Below are 18417 nucleotides of genomic sequence, written 5' to 3'. Positions count from 1 at the left end.
AACCCTAAGCAAAATTCATCTCAAAGCATTTGTGATCTATAATTGGTTGGCAACTGCTTGTCTCACCAGATAGAACTTGAATGTCTACCGGAGAGAACTTGAATGCCTACTAGAAAGCATGGTTCAGCATTTAACGTCTCTCTGTACAGGGTTTTGTCAGAAGAACCTGGCATGTGGATACTTTTCCCTAGAAATAAATCCTGACTAAATATTCAAAATTACATACACTTTGCGACTTAAATAAGATCTACTCGGTATGGCTAACCCACACTAGTTTTTACAAGGAATAGCACACTTTCTTCAAGTGGCAACACGAAGGTGAATACTCCACCAGACAAAATAAATTTTCATCCTGGAATCCTTTAAGACCAAGAAACCAAAAAGAAAAATATTAAAATGAGAGAGGGATATAGTTCTCAACTTCTTTACTAACTCAGGTAGCCAGTGGTAAAGCAGCAGGTGTTGTTCAATTTTTAAGGTTATCTATTATACAAATCTCACCTGTCTGTTTAAATGTATGTATGTATGTATGTATGTATGCATATATGTATGTTTTTATGTCTGCCTAAAACTTCAGAAGCGACCCTTCAGACGACAAATATAAAAAAAATTGGCTAAAAACATTAATTCCTTCACCCTCAACTGGGCACTTTTTTCCAGGAGGGGTCGCTTTTTTAGCCTATATTTTCGAAAGTCATTGCCTCTTTTTGATTGACTAGCCGTAATTGAAACTTTCGCCACTTCTGGTTTAATGATGGACGCAACAGCAAAGATGTTTTTTTTTTTCACATTCTTTTCCTCCTTCACGATACAGGTTCTCAGCCTGCCTACTACCACTTTTTTTTTTTTTTTTTTGCTCAACACACACCTCCAAACACCCGGATAACGCTGGTCACCCAAGATATTTAATGATAAAATATGCAGTGGCACAAAAAAAGAAAATAATAATTGCAAATGGTTTGAGCGGATAGAACGACTGAGAACGGACAAGAGCACTGGAAAGACATACAAAATATGGGAAACCATAAGGTGGCTTTTACCACACAAATTTTACAGAAAGTCAATAGCTGTTATCAATAAGAAATCAATGTTTAATAGCTGTTGCAATAACGCAAAATAATTTGTAAAAATTATTGAAAGAAGCAGAGAGTACTGGAAATCAGACTTGTCACTCAGACTCCAGGGAATACTACTTTACCATTACCCATGCACAATCACTAGTAAAAACTCATAATTAACAATAATGATGGTAATAATAGAAATAACAATAATGATAAAAATAAAAAATATAATAATAATAATAATGAAATAACAATGAACAAATAACAATAAATAAATAACAAGACTAATAATAACAAAAATGATAATGATAATAAAAATAACAATAATAGCAATAATGATAATAATAAAATAAAATAACAATAATACTAATGATAATAACAACAATACTAATTATAATAATAAAAATAAAAATAACAATAATAATAATAATAACAATAACAACAATAATAAAAAAAATTAAAATACTAGGAGATATTGGAATCAAATGGAAGATTGATACTATACAATGCACAGCATTGATGAAAATAACTGAAATATTCAATAAAATCTTTGAGTGAGGAAACCAGCACACATAATCAGTTAACACTGACCAACCACAGGTAAGTTGAAACAGAAATAAAGCAAAGCAACATAGAAAGAACAAGAAAACTGAAACTGACAGAAATACTATAATCCCCACCCCTCCCAAAAAAAGAAACAGAGAGTACTGAAAATCAGGGGCGATTTGTCACTCAGATTCCAGAAAAAAAAAGACTTATCATTGCCAGTGAGTAATCACTGATAATAACTAATAGGAAAATTCTTCATGAGTAAGTAAATGATAGGGAAAATCCTCCAGTACAGAAACCAACCAACATAACGAGGTAATGTTGACCAACCACTATAAAAAGAATGGACGAATCCAAAGGGATGAAACTGCTAGAAATCTTATGCTTTGACATTGTTTTTGCGAGGGAGCGATAATTGGTAATGCCTCGCGTGAAACTTGGCCTTTTTCGGTAAGATCAAAGGATAAATTTTTTTTAATCATTTGGAGGTATCTTAAGTAGGACGACCCCCTAGTGCAAATATGGTCTTAGTTAAAAGCAGGATAAACATTTTTTTAAAAACTTTTACCAAGAATGATTAACGACACTATTTATCGCATGGCTAGGTGTGTCAGAAATTTTGTGAAAATAGTGAATAATTCCACCCCATCTTTCCAAGCTTATAACTCCTTGAAAAATGTAATTAAAGCCCTATTTTTTTTTTTCAATTAAAGGAGCAAGGTTTCATTAAAAAAAAACAAAAAAAAAAAAAACAACGTGTTTTTTTTTTTTTTTAAAGGTTTTAAACTTCGGACTTTACAGGTAAATTTCTAAAAAACACTACTTTTTTTGTTTTAAATTTGAATATATTATTTATTGACCTTTTCTCTTCAATTTGTGATATATAAGACTTTGGTACATAAATTAATTATTTACTTTTTAATAGACATTTCAAAATGGGAGGCGTGAATTATTCGACCCCCTGTCTTTCCAAGCTTATAACTCCTCGAAAAATGTAATTCAAGCCCTAATTTTTTTTTTAATTAAAGGAGCAAGGACCAAGGTTCCATTTAAAAAAAAAAAGAAGAAAAAACAAATAACGTGATTAAAAAAAAAAGGTTTTAAACTTCAAACTTTACAGGTAAAATTCTAAAAAACACTACTTGTTTTTTGCTTTAAATTTGAATATATTATTTATTGACCTTTTCTCTTCAATTTGTGAGTAAATTTATTTACTTTTCAGTGAGTAAATTAATTATTTACTTTTTAATAGAAACTTGAAAATGGGGGCGTGAATTTAAAAAAAAAAACGTTTGTCTAAAATATTATATTCGGTTTATTGGAAAGAACATTAAATTTCACATTGACCTTGAAAATATCGTAAAAATAGAATCAATAGAAAAATTTTGATAGATTTTTAAAGTTTAAAAATTGAAAAATATTGAGTTCGGAAAATTCATTACTGTTTAAAAAAAAATATTTCTATTACTTTTAAAACAACTTTAATAGTTTATTTCGGAAGTATAATCCATAAAGAAAATAAATAACCCACTTTTAACAGAGAAATTACGAGATTTTTATATTTTATTCGCAGTTTCATGTTACGGGTGTCAAAAATTCCTACAAAAATTCTGATACACCTATCGCATGGCCTTGTCTAATTTGTTGTTTATTTCTGCAAATAAATATTTTAAAATGGATGTGTTCTGACACTACACGTCATCTGCTCTGCCCGTCTAGCTGAATCCACTGTGAAAAATTTCCCCCACTCTATATCTGTGCCTAAATCAAAACGCGGATTCCATGAACAAAGCTTCTTTCTTAGAACTGCACGCATGTGGAACTCTGTTCCGTCTGCCTGCTTCCCACCGGACTACAACTTGGATGTCTTCAAGTCCAACGTTAACAAATTCCTAATGAACCGCCCCCTTAAGTAAACACTTCATCAAATCTCCACACTAACGTAATGTACTTGCAATAACCCTTATCCCTGAGTGGTTTCCGGGCCTTGATAAGTGGTGATCACTGTGTAAAAAAAAAAAAAAAAAAAGAAATCCTGAACTGAGACATACTTTACTTTTGTTCCAATCCAAAGCGCAACTTTTTTTGGGGGTTCCCTCTATTAAAAATCGATCTTGTATCTAACTCTCCCCTCGGGGGGAGGCAAGTAAATAAGGACTCTTGTAAGAACTAGTAAAAAAAATAAATCGAAAAAATAACAACAAATAAATCTAACAAAAATTCTTGAACGAAAATAAAAATGGCGCCAACTAAATATTTTATTTCAAAATGGTTTCTAATAATGGCGGAAATAATTTAATAAGGTTTCTTATTCTTGCAAAACCTTTTTTTAAAAGTTGTATTTTATTGTTATTGATACTTTAACAGTGAAACAAATAAAAATATAAATGAATATAAAAACACCTGAAGAAATAATCAGAATTTTTGGACTGATGAGTTTTATGTGAGACGCTGTTAGTGAGGGGAAAAAGCAAATTTATCTTCCAATTACTGTGTGAGAAACGGTGTATAATTATCGCGTTCTTAAAAAAAAAAAAAAAAAAAAACTTTTCTTTCCTTTTTTTTTTTTACAAGAGAAAAAAGCTATCAGGTTTTATTAACTTCTATTTCCTTGCGCAGATCTTAAAAAAAAAAAAAAAAAAAAATTAATAAAATTAATCACAATTGAGAATATCCGATTTGAAAAACAAAGACGAACAAAATGGACAAATAAAAAGACATGACAATAATGATGTCGTTTAATGCGTGGTTATAGCGCTTTGCGAATTTAAATATTTTATCATTCGGGACAAGATCAAAGTGTAGTATCTGTTCCGGCAGATACTGCGCTTAAGATAATTTGTACCAGTCAATGGAGGGGAAACCCTCTATACTGGGACAATTATTATTTTTGGTAACCAGAGTGACCCCTTTTAGGGGAGCTGGTTTTTACCTCACATTAAAAACGGCCTTGTGCCTAATTTGCTCAGTGGGGGAGCAAATAAATACCATCTGTTCCGGCAGATACTGCAAGCTATGACTAGCTATGACTAGCAAAGACCAGATGTGGGGGCAACCCCACATGCCTGACCTTTAACCAGCTCCCATTTCCCACCTCTCGGGAGCTGGTCCCCTTTTCCCTTCCCCCTCCCTTCACTCCTCACATTAAAAATTGGCCTTGTGCCTAATTTGCTCGGTGGGGGAGCAAATAAATACCATCTGTTCTTCAGATGCTGCATTGCTGCACTTCTATTTCTTGTTCTCTTTCGGTGGAGGAGAAATCCTTCACGACTGAGACAATTTTTATTTTTGTACCTTTTCTCCACGTTAAAAAACGACCCTGGTGTCTAACTCTGTCCCGTGGGGAGGCATAGTAAATAGGTACTTTCTATGAATTCTGCGATCATTTCTCGTGTTTGTATGTATGTGTATTTCTCGCCCTTACATAGTATTTTGTTAATTATTAAAATAAAAACGCGTAAAATAAAACAATTTCAAAATAATAATTTAATTAAGAAATAAAATCAACCACAGTGCATTTTGGTTTCTTCGCAAACAAGTCAGATGAAAAGAAAGAAAGAAAAAAAAAAAACAGATTACTTCGTTACGCCTTTAAACTGACAGACAGGTAGTAATTTTTTTAAATGCCGAGCAAATTCGTACGCATAAAAAGATTGAATGTTTTGGACACTTCTGCAATTTACGGATCGTGCTGAAATAATAACGTTATTAATTAGAAACCTATTCTTAGCATTGGCTTTGTTAACTAGTGTAATGATTAAATAAACAGAATATACCGCAGAAATTGAATTTAATTTGAAAATCCTATATAAAAAAAATAATATCGTTCGTAATAGTATCAAGTTTTGGAAGCATTTTACATGGAATAATTTTATAGATTAAAATAACATTGCTTTAACAAAATTATATATATATATATATATATATATATATATATATATATATATATATATATATATATATATATATATATATATAGCGTAAATGCCAAAACCAATATACCTAAGGAATTCTTCAACATTGTACAAACTCTTTCAAATACCCACACATATATACTTCTATTTTCAATAAAAACTCAAGTCCAAATTTAATTATGGTAAATTTGAAATTACATAGCTATTAATTTAACCTTTCAGATATATATTTTTCCTATAACATTATCGTTTTTTCTACATACTTTCTTAATATTTTATAACTTTATAATTTTTTATTGTAATTCTTTACTTTTTCCTTCTTTGGCCGGTTTTTCATCTGCAATTTCCGTTTTAGCGTTTAAATATTCCTATCTATGAAAAATATCAATCTACCTACACATTTATATTCTGCATGTATGTTTACTTATATTTTACTATATGCATTTACTTACATACTTGCTTTATCCGGAATTTGCAGATACCGGCCATCCTTTCCGCTTTAATTTTTTTTTTTATTCATCTATTTACTTATATGTATGTATGTGTGTGTGGGGGTGTGTTTGTTATGTATGTATGTATATATATATATATATATATATATATATGTATATATATATATATACATATGTATATGTGTAATTGTATGTATTCATATATATGTATGTTTGTATGTATATTTGGTGTCCTTTAATAACTCCTGCTGATAATTTAATCCTTAAGAAATAACTTGTACATTTCAGTTGACCCTTTCTCGCTTTTTGGCGCCTTTTAACGTCATCTTGTCTGGGTCATTTTGACTTTGGCTTTTCTACTTTAAAATTAATTCAATCACTTTTCAATTTTTTTTCTTCTTCTTCTTCAGTCATTTTTCTTAATTAAGCCTCGCCTGACAGTCGAGTTTTACATTTCTTACCTGTTTTCTTTTTACGCACATTTTATCTTTCTTTTAATGATATTATTGGATTTCATTCCCGTTTCCTTTACCTATTTGTGAAATATTCCACGGATTTCTGCCTTTTGGATTGCTTTGGATCATCTTCCAATTACGCGATTCCCTTGGAATTTACTTGTGCAAATGGAAATTTAACTAACTTTCTTGGATTCTGCATTTTTGGATTTTACCGTCATTGGATACTTTACCGTTCACCAGACTATCCATCCACATGAAATCACTTTTTTATTCACCCTATTCCCTCTGCTTCATTTTTTGTTATCAAGTAAAATCTATGGCTTACTTGTAGTTTCATTAAATACTTTTTGCAAACAAAATCCACTCCCTCATTTTGCTAAATCCTACCCTCTGATTAGAAGGAAAGTATTTCTTCGAAACTCTGCAGATTAAGGACTGTCCACTATTTAGTGTTTCCTTTTTAAAATTAAATATGTTTTTTAACTCTTTTTCAAAGTGTTTTAAACATGTTTTATTAACTATTTCTCCTTTATATATATATATATATATATATATTCAGAATGTGAGAGAATATATATAATAAATTTCACAGCCAAACAATGTCGCAGCCCACAAGAGCCATGACAGTCAACAAACCAGAAATCCAAGACTTGATTTCGCTCTCATTTGGGTTCATCAGTTCGACATCGGAATTCAGGATTTGAAACCAAGAGGGTCAAGAGGCTCAGGTTTTGAATCCTGAGTTCGGATGTGTAAAAACTGATGAGCCCAAATGAGGGTAAAACTCGAGCCTTGGACTTCCGGTTCGTTGACTGTCATGGCTCTTGTGGGCTGCGACATTGTTTGGCTGTGGAATTTATTATATATATATATATATATATATATATATATATATATATATATATAGTATTATATCGTATTAATTAAATGCAACTTTCAAAATGTATATTACTCCCCCCAAAAAACAAAAGAAAAAAAGGCGGAACAAGAGAGAGAGAGAGTGAGGGGGGGGATTATCCATGTATATGTTTCGCCACTACTGGACTCCTCAGCGGGTCTGTGACGGGGAGGGGGTAGAACTTTCGATTACCTTCAATCTTGTCATAGTGACTGATGAGCCACAGTAATGGCGAAACATGTGCATGTGGCCATTAATAATTATTTTATCTATAAATAAATAAATACCCAATATATCTAAATATATAATTCCAGGATAATATTTTCCAGAGGTGAAGCAACCAATGAAGTTTTAACGCGGTTCCTACAAGAGTGCTCAATACTGAAATAGGGCAAGATATGATTTTTATTTGTATTACATAAGCATGTATGTCACTACACATTCTTGAGTATGTTTCGATCAGACAGTTATAAGCAATATTCTACATGTACAAGCAATGTCGCTTGAAATGGTCTCTAGTTACTTGCAACTGGCTGACTGAAACATGCTCATCAACGTGTATTGACATATAAATGCTTATCTGAAACAAATAAAATTGTGTGTGTGTGTGTGTGTGTGTGTGTGTGTGTGTGCATGGCGGCACGATAGGCAAGATCTGGGTGACCATTTTACATAATAAAATTTAAATGTTTTATTTTCATTTTAAAATTCTAAGTATTTCCAGAATGTTGACATATAATCGCACAAAGCCAAATAGTCATTTTCATTTTCCCGTTGACCGCGGGGAAGGGGGGGGGGCGTTGAAAGGTACAATTTATCAATTGTTTAAATTAGAAATTCATCATTTTTTTTGTACTAATTATATTTTTCTTTAGAGGTATTTAAAGTCTTTATAAGTCGTAAAAAGCAGTTCTTTACTCCTGCAACAAATATTGTTTTTCAGTGCTTGTGCAGTATGATAAGATTTCACATACTAAAACACTATTACGTACTTACGTGTCATGGCGAAATTAGTATTAATTAAAAAAAATGATTCAGTAGATGTGATAGATCTATTTTTTCGACAAAAAATAAAAACATAGCCTCAGACATTTTCTATTTTTTCAGTGGCAGATTTCAAGGAAAGCCAGGGAAATAAATTAGTTTGTTATACAGAATTGGTCGCACAACTCTTCCACATTAAAACTTACGATAAAATTCAATAAATTGTATTTTTACTTGTAATTATTTTTCTACTGGATCATTTTTCATAATTTTTGAAATTTTTACAAATTTCAAGTACGTGATGGATGGTGTGTTCCTTTTTTTTTTCTTTTTTTTTTTCTGTGAAATGCAGTTATTCGAAAACCCGTGGCGTAGCACACAGTTCACAACAAGCACCTGTTTTCCTGTAGGTTGATGAAACAAACCCTAATACAAGATTTTTACATATAAACTTTGATTCAAGTAAAAAAATAGGAAAAAAAGAAAAAAAAAGGAAAGAAAAGAAAAAAAAGGAAACGTCTTAACATCTATTCTATTTTCAGTATTTAAGTTTCGTGTGTTGACAGAAAATTCCGAGTCAGTGTTGATTATTGACAGATTTTTTTTTTTTTTTTTTTTTTTGCGAAGAAATTATTCATTAAATATGTTTTGTTTTTTTTCTAGAAGGCAATGTTTTCTAATTGTTTGGTTAAGGTCTAGGGTCACCCTCCACTTCCGTGTTAAGAATGGGTTGAGCATTTTATACTATATACAACAAAATTTTAAAATTGCCAAAAAATAAATACGTAACAAATAAATGTTACCGCGATATTTATTGGGTGAGCTTCTACGAGTATTTTGTTTAATTTTCGATTTTTGAGCGATTATCAAGACTCCAAATATGTGACCCTCTCATTTTCGCCAATTTTTCTTGTGTTAGCGTAACTCGAAACTACTTGTTTTTTTTTTTCAAACTAAATAAATGCTTTAAAATAAGTTAAGGTGTTTCTGCACTTGTTATCGTGCTATTTTTTTTTTTTTAAATAGTATTTTTTTTTATTATTAAATTGTTAAGTAGAAGTACAGAATAGTTGCAAAACATCCCCCCTCCTCATGTTAAGAATGGCTTTCAAAATAATGTTATTATTTCAACACGGTATCAGCTGGGTAAAAGAGTAATTTATCTTGCCTTTGAGTTTAAAAAAGTTTTTTTAATTTTTTTTTATAATATTATTATTTTGTATTCCTGCACGTGCACGTCACCAATTAAAAACGAATAAAGAAAAGTTATAAGCTTTTATACTTTTCGCATTCTTTTTTATTCATATATATATATATATATATATATATATATATATATATATATATATATATATATATATATATATTTTTTTTTTTTTTTTTTTCATGAAAAGTTACAAAAACAAAGACAATTAAAAAAAGAAAAATGGCACGCGGCCACTCAAAACTTGGGAAGTGGATAGGGGGGGGGGGGTCTGTGGACATCCTTGCCACTGTACCTTTGCTGGTCTATACTAGTCCTAGCTATTGTTATCATTCATCACAAAACCTCACACACACCGGATTCCCAAATCATTTTTTTTTATATTGCAAAGTACCAACTGGGTTTAATAATTTCCGTCCACTTCAGTGAACCAATTTCATTTTTCTTTTTTAGAAAATTTTGCTACTTGTGCATCTATGTTACCGCGCTGAAATAATAACGTTATTACTTAGAAAGCCATTCTTAACATGGGAAGAGTTTTGTAACTATTCTGTAATTTCAGCTAACAATTTAATAAACAAAAATATCGTAAAAATTGAATTTAATTTGAAAATACTATTTGAAAAAAGTGCAGTAATATAGATGGACAAGTCACAAGAAGCACCGAAGTTTTTTTTTTTTCAATTTCATATATATATATATATATATATATATATATATATATATATATGACAAAAGTCTATATTCCGAATTTCAAGATGTTGTCCATCTTACCGTTTATTTCTTTAAGCATGTTAAAATGTTATATATATATATATATATATATATATATATATATATATATATATATATATATATATATATATATATATATATATATATATATATATATATATATATATATATATATATATATATAAAATCACGGCTTTCAAATATTCTGACTCCGGCAAATACCGGCGCCTTTTTATAGTCGTACCGTCTGTATTCGGGCTACATGAAAAATTGAAATTCTACACTGATTATACGTTCAATTATGAAAGAAAATAGATATAAATATTGAATAAATAAAACTATGTAACTGACTATTTTAATTTAAATCGGACAGGATTGTGAGAAATTGCTATCGGAGAAAGAACATTTAAAGATTAAAAATACGTGGGTATAAGAAAAAGATTGCAGCGTAAACAAAGAGAGAGAGAGAAAAAAAAGAAAAATTACTTTGTGTTTTTCTTTTTAGTCAATAATGCGATCGGGTTGAGAAATTCTTTCATATATAACATACGATATAATCTAAGATACACTTACGTACTTACTACTAGAAGCAAGAAATTTAGAAGGTGTACGACGTTCTGTGTTCTGAGAGAATTTACAGAAAGAATCGAGTCGCAGTCTTCTCGCACGGATTTCTTTTTCGTTCAGAGCTGGCTTTCAAGAAATCTGGAACAATATACGACTCCTCAGCAAATTGTGACGAGAAGTAGTGGTAGAAATAGCGAGAAACGATTGACGCTGAAAGGCGGGGAGAGGGTGGACGAATGAGAGTGTCGAGCATTTGACGAGAAGGGAATGAGAAAGGCTAGGGGTTGAGACGAAGGGTCAGTTTAATACGAACAATTCATCCCCGCTCCCAGGGGACAATATTTGGACTTGGAAATAGGGGCACTGCGTTTTTAAAATGAAGCAGAATGTTACCGAAAAATTTAGTATTTATTTTCTAGCCGAACTGGTAACACAAATTATCTGTTTCGTGTCTTTTATTTACGACTAGACGTACTTGCCCGATGTTGTGAGCTTAGAGAAGTAGGTGCTTGTGCAGTTTATATTTTTTTAGACAAGATTTTCAAGTTAAATTCAGTTTTTACGTTAGCTTTCATTTATTACACTATGGGTTTCTAAATAATAATGTTATTATTTCGACATGGTCCGTAAACTGCACAAGTACTGAAAAATAAATAAAAATAATTCCAAATTACGTGTCTCCTCGCGAGGACAGCGTTAAGGTCGATTTTTAACGTGGGGGGAAAATCCAGATTATATATATATATATATATATATATATATATATATATATATATATATATATATATATATATATATATAATGACGGGGGAGGGAACTCTGAATTGAGACAAAAAAAATAAAAAATAAAAATCGCTTCAGTCTAAAAAGATTTCTTCTTCATTAACCGAGGGCAGAAAGATAAAAGTGTAGTATTAATATAACAGATACTACACTTTAGGCGGACATGTATGAGAGCGCCCCCCCCAAATGCGTTTTGTTTCTTTTTTTCACCTTTTTAAAAACTTTTTCTGACGATTATCATAGATTACCGACTTAACTACCATATCAGCAGGAAAAAAAAGAAAAATAAATTTAATGACTTTTAAGAAGGGGTTTACTATCTCGTTATAGCGTTTTCTACTTACTTGCTCCCTGGCTTACTGAACATCTCTTGACCAACGTGTCACGTGATTATTCACAGTTCGATTTCCTTAAATTTCCTTACAACAAACGGTAAAATAAATAAATAAATAAATAAAAATATCCCCTACTGACCTCGAAATATATTTTAAGCGTCTTTTAATACGGGACCAGTAGGCCGTCTTTTTTTTTTTTTAATTTTATTTTTTTTTAATTATCAAAGTTACATAGACACGAGAACTACGTACACACAGAAAATATCACCGGTCACGTGACACGTCGGTCACGATATGTACAGTAAGTCAGGGAGCAAGTAAGTAAAACTTTATAATGAGAAAGTGAACACCCTTCTTAAAAATCATTAAATTTACTTTTTATCAATTTTTTTTTCTGATATCATAATTAAGTTTGTAATCTACGCTAATCGTCAGAAAAAAGTTAAAAAAAAAAAAAAAAAAAAAAAAAAATGGTGAAAAAGCGCATTTTTAGGGGGAGGGGGCAATAATCTGTACAGATCCGCCATACTTTGCGCATCGGTTATTTGCCCCCCCCCCCCCATTAAGTTTCACTTTGACTTTTATAATTCAAAATACTGTCACTGTTTACATTTTTTAATAGAATTTTTAAAATTTCGTTTTAGCTTTTCCTTATTTTAGTAAATATTCGATAACAAATCGATATATAATAATTATTATTATAAATTAATTAAATAATAAGGGTTTGTTTTACACATAGATTCGAAAAAGTTGTCAAAAAACAAATATATAACAAATAAATGTTATCAAAGGCAAGATAAGTTACTTTTCTACCTGTAACGTGTTTATTCGGCTCGAGCAACGTACAGTGTTTATCGATATGTATTAGAACAAGGCCGATAGCCATTTGTCGCGTGCTCTCGTGTAATGAATGAATGCGTGAATGTAGGATTGACATGAAATTCTTAAAGATAAACTAAAATGACCGAAAAATGGGCTGAAATGACTCAAATAAATAAAAAGTAAATGACTTAGAATGACTTTAATGAACTTAAGGATGAATTGAATGACCTTAAGAATGACTTGAATGCTTAAAAAAATAACTGGAATTCTACAAAAACAACTTGAATGATCTGGAGAATGACTTGAATAGCTTTGAGACTGACTGGTTGTAAAGTGGGTGATCATTTTACATTAAATTAATACAGAAAAATGATCCCCCACTTTATATCACGAAGTTACAAACATAAGTACAGCATGTTGTAAGAACAGATACTACATTTTGAGCACTGAGCAAATTAGGCACAAGGCCGATTTTTAATGTGAGGAGTGAAGGGGAAATGGGGACCAACTCCCCGGGGAGTAGGGGAGCTGGATAGTGACAATTGGTATGAAGGGTAGCTCCTACATTGACCAAGGTTGCTCTGGGGTTGCCCACACATATGGCCTTTGCTTGCAGTATCTGCCAGAACAGATACTACACTTTGAGATATTAAATCCTTTATTCATGTTAAAAATACAGCAAAAATCAACAATAAACAAAAAACTTAGGCACATGGCCAACTCAAAAGGGGTATTGTGGGGGTCGTTGGTCATCCTTGTCACTCCAGAACTAAACAAAATCAAAAGTTTCTCCTAGCTAGTATCTTCTTTCACCATAATACCGCATTCACCCTTTCATACTGGGGGACGTCCTACTTAACTCCCAATTTTTAAAACATTTTTTATTGACGTGTAAAAACAAAAAAAGATAACAATAAAATGGTACAATAATCCATTTGTGTCAAGGGCGGGGGGGGGAAGAAAAAACAAAAGGTGATTAGTAGGACCCTCCCAACCCCGTCTAGTTGATAGACTGCCCGTTCCACTAGGTTTGTAAAAGGAACCTCACTTCTGCAGGGTCAGTCTCTAAGTGGGGATGCCCTCTAGAAGTGGGTGAATGAAGAAAAGAAAATTTTGTGGGTAAGGGATGGGGGTTAGTTTGTATTTCTTTCTCTTCAAGATGGGTGAAATTTAGAGGAAGGTGTGAAAACAAAAATTGCAAGTAGGAGAGGGTGGGGATATTGGAGGCTTCCTAATCAGGGAGGGATGGAACACACACTCAGCTAGCTGAGAGGCTACTTGTTTAATTTTACTTTACGGAACTGTGCGTTCCACACCTAGGCGGGGAACACGTATTCAAATTTGGCTCCCCTTCGTACACACAGACTTGCTACATGTATCCATCTTCTGTCAAACGCCGCACGATGCAGCCTTCTTCTATCACATCTGATCTTCACCCGTAGTTGGTGTTTAAAGAAAGCGATCAGATCCTGATCAGAAAAAAACAGCCCCTCCCCCAGCAACCTTGCAGACGCGACGTCCAAATCACCATTCTCGCCACGGCCAGGATCATAACGTAGACCATTTGTCTTTCCCAGTCCCACGGCAGCCTCACATTGTCCACGGTAATTGGGCGAGGATGCTCAGGATCGATGCGAGCCATTACTTCGCTGACATACGACCATTACCGGCGGAGTTCGTGGCAATCGAAGAAAGCGTGATCAGTCGTTTCTATGGGCGTTGTCCTGCAACGGGGACAAGCAGGCGACTCCAAAAACCCAGAACTGCATTGTACGTTGTTGAGTTGAAGTGAATTTCGGGCCAATCGCCAGGTCAAAGAGAACTCCGAATTGTTCAGATGACTCGAACCTGGCGCTCAGCTCCACGCGGAGCGGATCTCACTCTGCTGCCAACCTAAACGCGCGCATAGCGGGTTGTCGGTGGCCCCCTTCACTAGATCTCTGTGGAGTTCCCTACGGGTAGCAGTCACAAGGTCGCTGGATCTTAGTAGTCGTTTTAGCGCGGCTCGGCACTCTTTCATGTAGGCAGATTCTCTCTGCGGCCTGCGACGGCTCTCGATAGAAGGGTCGAGAATGAGGTCGGGGAAGGCAGCAGTAACCACGAGGTGCCACGGTTGGTCATCTTGCATATAGTGGCTCAGGAAGGCCAGCCTCTCAGCGTCTCGATGACACTTCAAGTCTCCCTCACCTGAATGTTGAATACAGACCTGTCTGCTCACCCAGTGTCTTCCTTTGTCCCAAAGAAGTGAGGACAAGAGTTCGATGAGAGCTGTTAGGTGTTGTGCAGGCAGGGGAAGTACGGCCAGTCAGTAAAGGATGACGTAAGTGGCGCACGCCTCAGCTCTACCCTTTTGACCGTACCTCCAACCAATTTTTGTCAAGGTGGAGACCCGGTCTGAACCACACGCCGAGGATCCGAACCGGGCCATCCATCCACTGAAGGGTGCCGGGAGGTTGGCATTGCCACTCCAGGCGCCCAACTGCAGTCCTACTGACTTGCTGCTGTTTATCTTGGTCCCTGTAATTCTTTCGTACCGAGCGAGCGCCTCCGCATGATCACAATGTCTCTGAAGCTCGACACAAAGACCGTGACATCATCGGCGAATGCGGATACCTTGGCGGTTGAGCCACCGGGTATTGCAATTCTGCGCAGGGCCGAATTTGCCTCCCCATGTCTCAGCTTGCGAAGCAGGGGCTTCAAAGCCAGGACATAGAGCAGGGGCGACAGTGGACAACCCTGACGAACTGACTGAGAGATAACAAAGGGTTTTGAGCGCTTTTCGTTGACTTGCACGACGGCTGTGGGCTGTCGATACATCACGAAGATCCACTTGCAGAAGTTCGGTTTAAAACCAGCGGCCTCTAAGACAGATGCTAAGAAATGATGGTTGACCCTATCAAAAGCTTTGGACTGATCTAAGTTGATCAGCGCGGCTTCCTTGTTGTCATCTATCCCTCCCTCTAGGATCATACGTATCAGGTGCAAGTTGTTCTGAATCGATCTCCCCTTCACAGCATAGTTCTGTTCCGTCGATAACAATCTGCAGCCGATTCGACAGGACCTTGGCCAAAATCGTCAACTCTGTGTTTAGCAGAGTTATGGGCCTGTAACCGTCTAACTCTTCCCCACCATGCCCGTCACCTTTTCTCAGCAATGTGATCATTCCCTTGGTGACTTGCCCCGGGATGGATCCCTGAGCAAACCAGTGGTTGAACACATCCGTCAGAAGAGGCAGAAACATGGGCGACAACCTCAAATACAGTTCGTATGGCAGACCATCGAGTCCCGGAGATCTGTCACAGCTGACTTGCTTCAGCGCAGTAAAAACCTCCCACTCCGTCATCCGGCCCTTGCAACTAGCCGCTCTTGAGGCGGGGAGAGTCAGCCAAATAGTAGCTAAACTCAAGGACCAGAAGATCGGGCTGCTGCGTAAAATGCTCCTCGAAATATTCTCGAAACCCCTCGCAGATCTCCAGAGTGGATTCCAGGGTGCGTCCATCCGGATGTCTTACCTTTGCAATGTACTTGTCCGAGCCATGCCTAGAAATTTCACGACGCGCGTCAGTGTTGGAGCTGACTGCTTCATTGCCTATCTTACTAAGCCTAGTTCTGACTACTTGACCTTCATAATGCTCGCTATTCTCATGCAGAAGGTTTAGCTGTAGCCCGGGCTAGTTTCTGTTCTAGCTTCTTTTCCGTTTTGGCTTATCTAGTGTGAGGCACTGGGCATACTTGACAGAGAAAGTTCTATTTTTGGCTTTTAGACCTACCCACCACTTACTCCCAGTAACCGCCCCCACTAGTGCTTTTTTTAAATAATTCTATTAGCTTCTCTTGGAAGTCTTGTATCTCCAGAAAGGAGGTGTTTAACTTCCAGTGAGCCACTAACTTAGGCCTATTTCCTAGCCTCAGCTGGGCCATAACTAGTTTATGGTCTGTCTGGCCTAGCCAAGTGAACGTGGGACGAGATAAAAAGTCTACTTCGCCTCTCCTAACTAACATCCTGTCCAAGTAAGTGTTTGGATAGGAGAAAACACTATTGATCCACGTCCACATCTCCCGCCCTGGATGCTCGACCCATAACCTGTCGACCAGACTGCATCTAGCCATCAGATCAGCCAGGCTGGACTCGCACCTCTCCGATCCTCTAGCATCGCCTCCTACCTTATCTATCTCAGGGTCTAAGATGATGTTCCAATCCCCCATTAGCACTACCCGCTTCCGACAATCTACAAACGCGTCAAGCTGACTGAAGAATGAGACCCTGACATGAGCGGTGCTGGGCGCATGAAACGCGATCACCCGAAACACAGAATCTTTTATGGCAACATCGGCAACAACCAGTCGGCCCACCCCATCCCTATTAACAACGCCGACCGTCACCGAGAGAGTACATTTAACCAGCATGGAAACTTCCTTCCCCTGCGGGCTGCCATATGCTGAGAAAACCTCAAAATCTCGGGCCAGCATCTGCCAATCCACAGAGGAAACGAAATGTGTTTCCTGAATCACAGCCACATCCACACCCAGGAACAAGAGGTCGTGCCGGAGGCGAGCCGCCTGGCCCGATGATCTCAAGCCCCTTGCATTCAAACTAGCCAAATTCAAAGCCATGGTACCTACCTTAGGGTGTGTCACACTCAGCTCCGAAGTTAGCCGGGGAGAGGACGCCGACGTTATGTACCATGCTCAAGGTGGTCAGGTATTTATCTTGCAATGCCGCCAACGTCTAAAGGATGAATTAATTTCATGGCCCTGTAGAGTGACGGATGGATTAACACTGGGATCTTCACTTGCATTTTTTTGACAGTTCGTTAAGAGAAGGGTCATTTTTCTTAATCAGTTCGATTCCCGGAAACGTCCCTTCAGCGGCCTGCAGCCTTGTCCACAAGTTGGTCTTGCAGGCCTCTGGAGTTCTGACAAAAGTTATTAGGAGCGGGGCATCTGGGAAATTTGAGGGGATATTTACATCTTTCCCCTCTATCTGTTTGTAATCGAGCAGAGGTTTTAAGTTTTTCCTCTGCCGATGGGAAATGTCTGTTGCCAGATAGAGGGTCTACATAACATAGTTCCTCGGGGGCAAGGGCTTTTAATTTGGTTGGTCTGCGAGAGGCAGAGGAGTCTCTCCCTTCCCTCGGTTCATTCTTTTCCTTTTCTTTTTGGGGTGGTGGCTCAGTTTGCATTGGTGTGGGGACGGGTGTTGGTGTAGTGTCTGGTGTTGGTGTAGTGTCTGGTGTTGGTGTAGTGTCTAGTGTTGATGTGGTGTTTGGTGTTGGTGCCATGTTTGTTGTTGGTGTGATGTCTGGTATTGGTGTGGTGTCTGGTGTTATTGCGGTGTCTGGTGTTGGTGCGGTGTCTGGTTTGGGGGTGGAAGTGGATTTTGTTGTTAGGGGTGGTGTATGTTTACAGGGAGTGGGGGCTACCTTTTCTTCCCCTTTTCTTCTTTTATGTTTTTTTTAAATTCTTTCGAATGAACTGGGGAGAGGTGAGGTTGAGTTTCTCTCCCTCTCACTTGCAGATTCATCCTCAGAGGAGCAGTCTTTTCTCCGCTTGATCCCTGTCTCGATTGGTGTAGGGACCGTTGGTTATGTCTGCTCCTCTAGTTGCTGCTGTTGCTGTTTTTGTTGCTGCTGCTCTCACTGGTGTCGTTGCTGC

At 36.1% G+C, this 18417-nt stretch overlaps 1 protein-coding gene across 6 annotated transcripts in view; it reads right to left on the bottom strand.

Moving 5' to 3' along the window:
• Nucleotides 1-17501, bottom strand: part of LOC145246820 (uncharacterized) — a 37587-nt gene extending 20086 nt beyond the window's left edge. The window contains exon 1 of one of the 6 annotated variants that reach the window (XM_080108652.1): nt 17386-17501. The gene's annotated coding sequence lies outside the window, so the exon portion shown is untranslated. Of the gene's footprint in view, nt 1-10741; nt 11006-11949; nt 12212-17385 lie in introns of those variants that run through there. The other 5 variants (XM_080108651.1, XM_080108647.1, XM_080108648.1 and 2 more) reach the window with 5 other exon arrangements.
• Nucleotides 17502-18417: the final 916 nt, after the last annotated feature.

The sequence above is a fragment of the Euprymna scolopes genome, chromosome 24 (assembly GCF_053919585.1).
Source record: "Euprymna scolopes isolate OS-2025 chromosome 24, ASM5391958v1, whole genome shotgun sequence".
NCBI classification, from domain to species: domain Eukaryota; kingdom Metazoa; phylum Mollusca; class Cephalopoda; order Sepiida; family Sepiolidae; genus Euprymna; species Euprymna scolopes.
Note: the sequence above shows the minus strand (reverse complement) of the source record. Positions and strands in the feature narration are given on the sequence as shown.